The 12,275-nt window shown below is 28.2% G+C and overlaps 1 pseudogene; it reads left to right on the forward strand.

Annotated features, from left to right (window-relative positions):
- The window catches only part of LOC105617333, a 163,099-nt pseudogene extending 158,420 nt beyond the window's left edge, over window positions 1–4,679 (forward strand).
- The last annotated feature ends 7,596 nt before the right edge of the window (window positions 4,680–12,275 follow it).

A 12,275-nucleotide genomic window follows, 5' to 3' on the forward strand; every position in this document is an offset into this window, starting at 1 on the left:
CGTTCTATTCTCTTACTCTATTCTTACTCTACTTACCTTTCTACTTCTCTTACTCTTCTACTTCTCTTCTCTCTCTCTTCTCTCTCTCTCTCTCTCTCTCTCTCTCTCTCTCTCTCTCTCTCTCTCTCTCTCTCTCTCTCTCTGCCAATAGTTTATTTCATTCTAACCTCGAGTTTTAGATGCAATATCTAATACCACATGCTCAGTTTTCGCTCTTATATCCATTGTATCGTACTATGAAGGTGTTTTCTTATTGCAGTAAAGTAATTCCTATTAATTTCTTGCTTCCTTTATTTATTTTTGTTTCATTTGGTTTCTTCTCGCTTTATTGTCCTTTCAGATTAAATAATATTCTTGTATATGCGCGTGTCATGAAAACACATATGTTTGTGTGTACATATGTAAATATTAAATATGTTAAATTTATTCTAATTTATATCTTTCACTGTGTATGTATTTTATTGTATTTTTTTTTACTGCTATTTTAATAATCGTTTTACACGTTGTTAGCTATTTTATCTGTCACTTTTTATTTAAATTTAACATATATTATACTTTACTTTTATTTATTTATAATAAAAACTTTTTCTTACTTGTTTTATGCCTTACATTTTATGCATTAGACTTCCTTCGTTTTAATAATACCTATGTAACTTTTAATTACTATGAAATATATTTTACTTTACAAATATAATAATCCTACTGATGAACTGCTTAAAATTAATTCAATATAAAATGTGTTAATGGTTTAAAAAAACAATTCCATTTCTCAGCGCCACTTTACTTAATACATATTAAAATAATTGTTTCAGTCATACTTTTCCTTATTAGCCGTTATGCAGATAACTAATAAAAACAATATTGTTTTCAGTAGAGAATATCCAGTGGTCGCGACAAAAGCCCATGCCCAGTTTAGAGCCGAGCTCTAATGAAATAACCGATGCATCTTTGTCGACCATCGTGAGAAGTGAAGGTACGTTCGCTTTTCATTATTCGCTTAAGCTTTCTTTCTTTTGCTGTTACTGGCGCAGATTTTCGTATTTAAACGAGGTAGAAGCCTCAGGAAAATATGAGATATTTTAAATAGAAACGCATTATATTGACACAAAGTCATTTAATTTTATTTTTAATCACGTTTAAAGATTTCTGAAATGAAATGAATATTTTACTTACTTTAATAGATACGAAATTAAAATTGTAATACTATAATGTTACTATAAAATGACGAAAGAGAAAACAGATTTTATTTTTGCCACGAATGCATGTTAACAAAATCAGAATATTCAATTTTAAGTTTACGCGATTTTTTTATACAAAAAGAATTTATCGACATTCTCAATTAAATATTTCGTGTAAACATTCAAATTAATTATATAGCTATAAATACAATTACAGTTGAAAGATACTCTTAATATTTTATAGTATAAAATATAGTGTAAAATATCTTTATTGAATATAATTGTATTTATTCCAATCGTATATAGTTAATTTGAATGAAATAATTAAGATTTTTACATTGTGTGAAAAATCGTAAAAAATGAAATGTCATAAAAAATAAAATTTAAATATTTTGATTTTCTCAACGCATGCATTTGTGTTATGGCGGGAATAAAAAGTTTGTTTATCCTTTTATCATTTTAATACGAATATTATAAGTGGCAATTCTGACTTTCTACATCGCCGTTACAATTACGCATGCTGGCGACAGTTGCGGTGTTGTCGAAACAAGTTTGAATATTCAAAGCTCCTGTGCAAACCTCGCGGAACTTTTAGAGGAAACAAAAATCAGATTATCCGACTGCGCAACGAAGGTGAGATTTGACAATTGCACTGGGAATTCAATGGAAACCAGATGCCTCATGAGACTTGTACATCATGATTGCAGATCTCCATTATTCGCTAATTGTGGTTAACATTACGCGTATTAATTTGATTATTCTTTGAAATAATCTTGATTTTATATGCATTAATATATACATCAAAAACAACAAATTTTGATCAACATTTTGTTTTTTGCAAGTAATAATATGAGTTATCAGCCTTATTCTTAAGTAGTGCTTTTTTGGGGTCGTAAATTCTGGTCACACATTATCTAATTGAAATTTTATACTTGTAAAATTATATTAATAATAATTGTTAATGAAAATTTATAGAAAAATTATATTTCTTCCTTCCGCTTTCGATCATCTTTTTTTTTTAGAAAAATGAATGTGTACTTTTTTTTTATTCAAATATGATAACTTTTACAGTGTTTTTTACACTAAAAAAGGAGCTTTTTAAAAAATTTCAACATTCTTTAATTAAAAAAACATTTGTTTTGAAGTTTTTATGTAGTATTACAAATTTGTATATATAAAGAATTTAAATATTGTTTTTTTCAATATATATGAAAATAAATATAATGGTATGAAGACCCATTTATTATATACAGTTTTAAGCGATACATTAAAATATTAAAATTTATTAGTAACTTTTAATATAAAAAACACTTACATTGATTTGCAAGGCTTCTGTTTTTTAATACTTGAATGGTGATGTTTATATTATTCCATAAAGAAAAACCAAAAAGTTATAAATTTTTTTAATTTGTAAAGCTTTTTTAAAAATAAAGTCCTTGATTTTTAAAAATCTGTAAATGATAGAACTTTGTTGATCTTATGCATATATTCTCTTCTCAGCAGTTAATAATACATAAAGATCGTTCAGATGTTGAGAAATAGAAATCTTGTAAATCAATGGAATCAATACCAATAATATACTTTTTTAAAACGATGGAATTCTAGTGGGAAAAATATTTTATATTTTATTACCATAGAATACGTGTTTACAAAATTTAAATTTCTTTTCTCATCCATGAGATGAAATTTATGTGTATCGGATTTATGTGTCCCGCTCATGATATACATATGGCCAGAACATTCGTAATTCAAGCAATAAAATGTTGATCTATGCGATCAGTGAGGAGGAACGCTTGAAAACACGTCACCTTCCGCAAATACGTTGCCGCGACCCGAAATTCGCCGGGATACGTCGTCTTAAATCATCGCCCCCGACGTAATGCGAGAACTTACACGCCGCCGGGCAGTGGCGGAACTTTCCTACGGAAAGTTTCGCGGAAGGCGCGAAGTTTATTCCGCAAAACTTCCAGCAACGTGCCACGCCGCCTCGGAATCCTCCTTCCCGAAAGCCTCTACCTCCTGTGCCGTCCTCCGCCACGACAAACGCGGAACTCTCGACGGGATTTTGATGAAATCCCATGCGGTTTATGAACTACCGCGCTCGGTCCAACTATGGCAAGTAATCTGCACCCGGGACGCCAACACCGGTATCCAAACTTGTTTCGATTATCATGTAAACTGACGGGTATGAGTGAAGTCGCGGCAATTCAGATACCAACGAGTTGGACGCGATCTGGTTTACGATCTCCCCGGCGGACAGACAATGAGAGTCGCGTTACTCAACGCAAAGGTAATACAAAAGTACGCTAACGACGACATCATAAGCAATGTTTCTAGAAAGAATATATAATATATAGCAAGAATATTGGAAAGATTCACCACGTCTCTTGTTATCCGAAGTAGAAGATACTATAAATTTTTTAACAGAGTTTGCCCTTAGTTTTCGTTTTTGAATATTTATTACTTATTCACGGCACGAATGGTCGTCTTATATAGTGTCGTTTAATAATCATAAAATGTCGTGTAATATACTCTTGGCCAAAAATATTAGACACATTATTAATCATTATTTAATGTTTAGCTCAATTGATTTATAGTTACTGTGAACTATTTTTTGTTTCAAGAACTCTTTAAATTTACGTACCATTCAAAAGAAGTATCAATAAAGGATAAACTTTGTAAAAGAAACAGATAATAAAAATTGTTTTTACATTCTACATTAAATAATTTTTAATTCAAATTGATATTTTCTGTATATTTTTATAAAGGAGAATGTAATATTAAAACTCACAAAATTTGTATCACAAAAAATTTATGCTAATCAGTGTTTATTAGCACTCTTATTTTTTTTGCAGACTTTTTTGTGATTTTCCTATTTTTCCTTGTACAACCGATAATTGTAAAATAAATATAAACGTACGTTACTGACTTACAACTTTTAACTTAGATTAAATATTTGTTCGCTAGTGTTTGTTTTAAATTTCCTTTTTTGTTTTTTGCATAGAAACTAAATTAAAATGTACGTTAATATTTCTTTGGTTCAAATATAAAAAAGATCATTAGAACCCAATCGATTAATGCATTTGGCAATTAGTTGACATTTTCTTTTGCAAAAGTAGCGTTTATTGAAACTTGTGAGCGGTACTGTATAATGTCGGTAATCAATAAAAAACAACACAAATAAAAGAATTTTAGATCAATAAACAATATATAAGTATCTAATAATCTTTAGCTAAAGCTATATATTATTGAGACTTCAATATTATTGATATATGATGATTGTTTTCAGAAACGCGAATCCGTGGCAGGCCGAATCACGAAGAGAATCACGAAGCTGAAAACGTCATTGATACTAACAGTCACAAAAACGTCGATAATGACATCGGGCAGCGAAGAATCGACAACACGGCGCAATCGATGTCATCTAAAAGCAGCACGTGGCATTGCGTGACGCGATCCAGCGCAGCGATTTGCATAATCATGCTTTCCGCCTTGTCGTAGTCATTGCGGAGTGAGGATGATTGGTCGATGTCCTTCCAGCTTGCAGCATAAATCCTACAATCTTTCCTCAACCGCGCAAGGGATCAATTAACTGATGAATAGCGCACTTATTGAAGGATTTGCGGCCATCAATGGCCGAAAAGAAGACGATTATCATAGTGAAACTATGAATTTATCTTGCCTTTGATAAGGCACATTACTTGTTATAATAGATCGTTATAACAAATTGCGCCATTCCTTTTTCTCTCTTGTTTTTATCTCTCTTTTATTGTATAAAGAAGACAAAAACAAAGTCTGCAATGTTGTAAACGCGGAGTATAATTATTTTATGTCATATCAACTTGAGAAAAAAATGTATTCATAATTATTTTTATAAAATTCATTAATACTATATTTTGAAGCGAGGATTTTTCTGTATTGTTATTGACATATAACACTAAGACTATCAATAACGGAATCTATTTCTACTATTTAAATATATTATGTACAAGATGAATTAATGAAAACTTTTTATTCGTTGTCTGTAATGAATCGATTTTTTGCAAAATATATCGAAATGTGCCAATTTTGTTTTTAAAGAGATTATATAATTGTAGTAAAGGATACATTTTATATGAACAAAGCAGCTTTAGTTAAATTATAAAAATGTGCGAGTCCTTTATGTCCTTTAATGCTGTTTTGCCTTTTAATTAAGGTAGCTACTCTTCCAAAAATTTTAAATAAAAATAAATTAACGTATTGTTTTAAGGATCATTTAATTCTGTTTAAGAAATTACACACGTTGGTATCAAAAATTGAAAATTCTAAATAGATTTAATTGAGTTAGACTATAAAGATCATCTGATTTTATTCTATTAAATTTTTTTTTCGTGATATATGAAATATAAAATATTATTCAACGCCGGATTTCATACAAGGTCTACTTACAAAAAACAATTGATGAAGTGCCAGAAATGTTTTAAAATGTTTGCAATAACTGGAAGAAAGACTTTATTATTGTATAGAAATTGAAGGATATTTTAAATTTATTGAACTTATATTTTTTTTAATATTTATTAATTTTTTTGTATGAATTGCAAATTTTCAACTTTTAATATCTAAGACTTCCAAATGCGATTTTTTTCAAAGAAGTACTTATACAAAATGAAAAAAAAATAGGACACAATAGAAGGACTTAAAAGACTTTCAAAACAATGTTTTACATTTTAACATTTTGATGATTTAACATTTTTAAAAGATATGAAAATATGTGTAAATTTATTTCGGAAAAATTGCGCTATTGAATGCACTGCTGTCAGTCGCAAACGTTAAAAAAAAGATAAAAGAGATATAAAAACAAATCACGAACGAATATAATGTATAAAAGAAAAATTTATATGTTTTATACATTTCAAAATTTTTTATGATTTTGTTTTGTAAAGTTTGTTCATATTCTGTGAGACGCTTTCTTGTTTTACACAGAATACTACTCAAATCAAGAAAATAAAGCAATATAATTAAATTTATCACAATTATACTTTCTAAATTCTTTGAATGAAACACTCTAAAAAGTGAAAATTGAGTAATATTGAAAAAGAGGAGCTCAATTTTCAATCTTTAAAAATAAGATTTCATTCTTTAGAGTGACAATTCTAAAAGATTTAGAGAACTTTTTTCTTAAAAACAAAATTGATGTATTTCATAACCAGTTAAAAACCATTATAAAAAACAATAAAAAGTTTTTGTTGATTTATATCTCTGTATCTTTTAAAAAAAAGGGATGAAAGCGAAATTTATTAATTTATCTATTTATATATTGCAACAAAAATTAATGGATAATTTCAGGAAGTATATCATTTTGATACTAATAGTAGTAAGGGAGGGATGGGTGGGATCATATATGTCTTTATATGTCTGAACAAAGAGTCACCTAGCTATAAAGAGAATTCTTCTCTCTAAATAAGTACGGATTACGAAATTATCTGCATATACAGATGTGAAGTTTGAATTCGCGATTTATAATATTTGTCGCTGTCATGGAACCACACATCTCTTCTCTATTATTTTAAATTTGAAAAAAAATTACAATTTAATCATTTTAATTGTTTAATGATTCTAGTGTTAAGTTACGATATTCAAGCATCATTTGCTGACAGATGATAATAAAAATATCAAGATATGTAATTCAAGTGATAATGTACTTAACATGTTGAGTTTACCAAATAGAAGATAATTCATAATTGGTGATATGTAGATGAACATCTCTATTCTCCAATCGATATTTTCAAAGGAAAAGTAAAAATTTGTTTGTGAGTTTTGAATGGAGAAATAAAAAAGAAGTAGAACTTATTAAAATAATGTGCTGATAAAAATGACATTAAGTACAAAGTTACCTAATTGTATACTGGCATTTAACGTGTTAATATGTGTCACAATAATATTAATATTATTTTATTCGTTCAAGTTGAATTATTTATTTATCTTTAACTTCTATCAGAACTCTCCTTATCTTTCATAAAGCATCGATAATCATTCCAAATCTTTTTGAAGTATCAGCAGATTTGTGAAGCCATTGCTGTCGGACGTATCCTAGGAATGATGCCGTGACGACATTCTCCTTGTCTGATTCTATCATCACTGAATCCTTTTTTCCAATCTTTCTTCTATTGGTAGAGAGGCTTTTAAATCGCGTGCATCGTTAGCGAAACGAGATCTCCCAATTTCCCCCAAAGATTTTTTTTTCGTATGAATATGATTTACCAAAAAGATTTGATATTTTTATTCGAATTGCAATTATATCATTAAAAAGATTGATTACGACAGTATTTTTTTATTAAAAGATATTAAGATATTTATGTGTTCCATTTCTTTTGTTTGAAAATATTCGTAGCATTTTTGTCTCACGGATTAACACAATCTCGGTCATGATTATTATACAAAAATGACAAACTCGAAACAGAGACAGAAATTTCTTTTGTAAGATACGTATTGAATATTGTATTAATTATTCGCTTTCTATCGCTTATCCATATTGTTTCTAGATCAAGTAAAAATTCGGCCTATTCGATTGGTAAATAACATTCGCCAGTGGCCTCGTGCGAATGCGTAGATATTTATATTAAGATGTTAATAATATATGATTAAATGATAATTTAAAATTAAAATAATATACGAAATGTTGATAAATAATATTATTTATCAATATTTTCATATACTGAATTTGCACAGAATCTGAATATTTATGCGCATACATTAAAGCTATTCCTTGAGAATTATTTTCGTGTCATATGTAACTGTTAACGTATTTAATTTTATTTGAGAAACAGAAAATAGTTAAAAAGTTAACCCTTTGCACTTCTATGCCGACTATGTAGTAACATGTTAACTAACAAAAAGAGCTCAATTTTAAGCATAATTATATTAAACACTCACCACAAATAATATTCAAATTCATATTGGCTGATGATCAAGATAATGGATTATAAATTGGCTGATAAATTACATCAAACATTTTTCTATGTCAGTTCTCACTAAACACTAATCAATTAACAGTAATATCTAACATTAATATTACAATTTTATACTTAACAATGTAACTGTTACATATAACATATATTGTATTACCCATATAGGCATAGAACGGTGAAAGAACGTGTTAAGACGATATTGCAATGTTGAATGTTAAAGTGTGAACCTTTTTCAACGTTAAATCTGTGTTGATTTTTCTACACAAATTGTTAATATTGCTGTAAAGCTGAAATAATATTCTCGTGCAACATAGAACGTTGAAAGAACATTATTAAAATGTTACAATGTTGAATGTGAAATGTGAATATTTTTTCAACGTTGAACTTACTTTGCAATGTTACAATTCAATATTTCTGAGATGCTGATTCAATTAGTATGCTGTATGAGTTACATTTATATTAATTGAACATAACAATTTCTAACATTGATGTTATTATGTGTTACTATTAGTTGATATTTAGTAAGTTTTTTGTAACTGACACAATAATTTCTCTTTTAATGTTAATGTTTATCGCAGTGGCAATTTTAAAATTATGAAACATCTTTTCAGTTGATTATTTTTAGTAATTTGAAAATTATAAAACATTCTGAAGCCAAGAATTTTTTATTGTGCCATCTGTTCAAATGTAATTAATTATTAGTGCAAAGGGTTAATCAATCTTAAGCTAAATGTATAAATTAGTATATAAGCATAGAAAGTGTGTTAGTGTGCAAAACTCGAAGAGTGTCTCGAAAGCGATGCGTAAGATGCAACGAAGCAACCGGGACTTGTAAATTTCCGATAATTAGTCACTTGCATATATTTGTAAATAATGTTACGATCGTATGGACATGATATTATCGCTGTACTAATTGTATCGATAAGGACAGTTTTGTATATATTAAGATAGTCCCTTTGGGTGCGTATAAAATAAGCGTGTGAGTAGTTGTCGATGTTTTTATATATGTGGATGTTTCTGCAAATGAAGTTATTGCCCCGACACGTAACAGAACGAAATTCCAAATATGAGAAGTAGAAAGGTTCTTCTTGCGGCATTCTATAAATTAGGGCTAAATTGTAGTGAACACTGTTTTACGTTTTATAACCGAAAACGTAATGTTCCTACACGCAATCAAGCGCGATTGTTAAGCTACTCTTTAAATTCATAAAATAATTTACGTAAAAGAGATTTATATTGATAATCAGAAATTAGTAATTTATATATCCTTGCCGAAAATATCTGAAATATTTTTGCGACGTATTATTTATATCTTATTATACTGTTAACTGTTAATGAATGACAGCAATTTGAAATGGCGGTTCAGAGAACATCTAGTGCGTCTTTATGCCGCGCATAGCAAATTTAAACGAAAAAATGGCACATTGTTTGAAACGTCAAATGATCAGACCTTATGTATCTATGTTTACATTGACGTGATAAAATTTAACGTCCGCTCAATGATACAATCGAATTTTAGAAATTAATTTAAGTGTTACACATTTTACAATTAAATCCCTTGATATATGTCACAACTCTCGGAATCCAGATGTAAATATTAACTACAAGACTACGCTACGATTACATACTGTAAAGTGAATGGAATCGTTGTAAATAATTGCAGCAAGCTTTGTATGTTGTTATGAGGTGGTACACGATCTATTATAAAAGTATATTATTCGCATAAAATATAACTCGCATATAATATAAGTGCACGTGCTTGTATTTCTTATGAATAATACTATAATTAATTGAAAATTTTGAAATGTTTTAAATTTTTTATATGTTAACTGCTCGACGATGAATTGACGTTAATATCTACGTAATACGATTATTGACATGGGACCCATTCAATTTTTATTATTTAAAAGACACTAATTAATTCCGAGGAATCAAAATAATATAATAATATAAAAATAATATAACTAAAAGAAGAATAAATATTAAGTATATTTTAATAAGAATAATCCAAATTTACAAATATGATATAAAAAAATTAAATTACTTAACAAAGAGGTTTATTGAGTGAGTTCAATAGACTCCACCATTATTAGTTCCGAAGAATTAAAATAATAAATATTAAAAAAATTAAAGTTTATAATTGAAAGCAGCGAAAATTGATATACAAACCTAAAAATATATGTATCATTTAAACGCGTATAATTGAATGTTTAGTTAAATAAATTTGCGTAATTAAATCTGCAGCGAGAGTATCGTGTACCACGTAAATTCAGATTTTTGTTAGCCGTAGCTCAATAAAAGAAGTTTCAATTTTAGTGAGCTTATTGCCGCTTTATAGACATTAATATTCACAAAAATATGACTTTAAATAAAACTTCATAGAAAAAAATCCCAAAATGTATTGTAAAGAATTTATGTTTATGTTTTCATTCTCGTAATAGTAGAAATGAATCATGTTATAATTGAATGGACGAATGCAAATGGAATGAATAAATATCGAATGTTTAATCTAACTTTGTATAAACCCTGTTTCATTAATTTATGAATTTTTGTTCTTTGATAGAGCCTTTTGTAATAAAGTTAATTAAATAACTAATAATATGCAATTATTGTGTATTACTCAATATAATATTAATATAAAATTGTTTAATTTACCTCTGCTTCTTTTATTATTCTTTTTTAAGAATATGATTACTCTGCATTATTGCATTTAATTGTATAGTGATCGTTTATGACTCAAATCGAATAGTAGCAACAATTGTTGGCTTATTCCTTTTTAAATATTCTTACCCATATTGTAGATTTAAGAAAGGTGTAATAAAATTGAAGTTTTTTTTGAAATACAATGAAGTTTCCATTTGCAGTATTTTTTACTTGATTATATTCTTTTTAATCTTACTTTATTTAAAAAATTTTGAAATTTTATTTATCTAATACAGTATTGTAAATTAAAAAACGTTCAATGAATTGTAAAATTCAATTTTGCTTTTGTGTTTTAATTGATTTTGTAACTTCTTACAATTTTTACTTTGGATTATTTTTAATTTTTCATAATTCGAATCCATAAACTTAGAATTCTAACAATTTTTGTCTTGGAATTTAACTAGTAAATTGATGTAATGTAATATAGTGTAGGTTAAAATTAATTAAAATATATGTACTTTAATTGATTGATTTAAGTATTTATTATATTATGTCTTCATTTTTTTTAAATATACGTCTGTACTTTTGCATTCTTATGCTATTGTTTTGTTCTCCATATACATTTATAAGCATACTTTTCTGAAAAAGGAAAAATAATTTGATGTTAATTATTCAGTAAACTAACATTAATGTTAGAGTAACTTACAACACAATAATAACATTAATATAATATTACTATTTGGTATTTACTGGCTATAGAATTATTATAAAATGTATACAGAGTATTGAGCACTCAATCCAAAGTAAACATATTATTGTCAATAATTTAATTCTCAGTGCAAATTAGTTTCATTTACAAATGATCTCATCAACAGAAAATTTAATTATAAAATAAATTGTGGACACTACGCGCAAGAATTGAAGATGTAACTTAGGTTGTTTGGGAACTAAGATATATACGATAAAAAGTAAGTAATAAATTTGTATTTCATGTATACACGGACATTTCTTCCTGATGCCGATAGTGCTTACAGGACTAGATCGCGTGCAAGAAGCACGGGCAGTGGCGCAACCAGATCGGATCCAGTATCGCAGCATAATTGCCGTATAGCTACGCAATTGAACATCATCGTTAATCTACGTTTTATTTATTGTTCGACTAACTTAATTAGCTAGTTACACACTGATCTATACCAGTATTATTGCGGAGACATTCATGACTTATAAAGTCGCATTTGAATTTTATTGTTAGAAATAAGAAATAAACGTGCCTCTTATCACATCATCAAATATTAACAGTTTTGTTGCGATGGAAACATATCCTCATAGCAAAATTTTGTAAAATGCAATGACATCTAAAGAGAGAGAGAGAGAGAGAGAGAGAGAGAGAGAGAGAGAGAGAGAGAGAGAGAGAGAGAGAGAGAGAGAGAGAGACGAGTACGTACGTACGTACTATAGTATAGTAGTAGATAGTAGTAGTATACGTACGTACACTACGACTACACAC

The sequence above is a fragment of the Atta cephalotes genome, assembly GCF_000143395.1.
Source record: "Atta cephalotes unplaced genomic scaffold scaffold00012, whole genome shotgun sequence".
Taxonomy (NCBI): domain Eukaryota; kingdom Metazoa; phylum Arthropoda; class Insecta; order Hymenoptera; family Formicidae; genus Atta; species Atta cephalotes.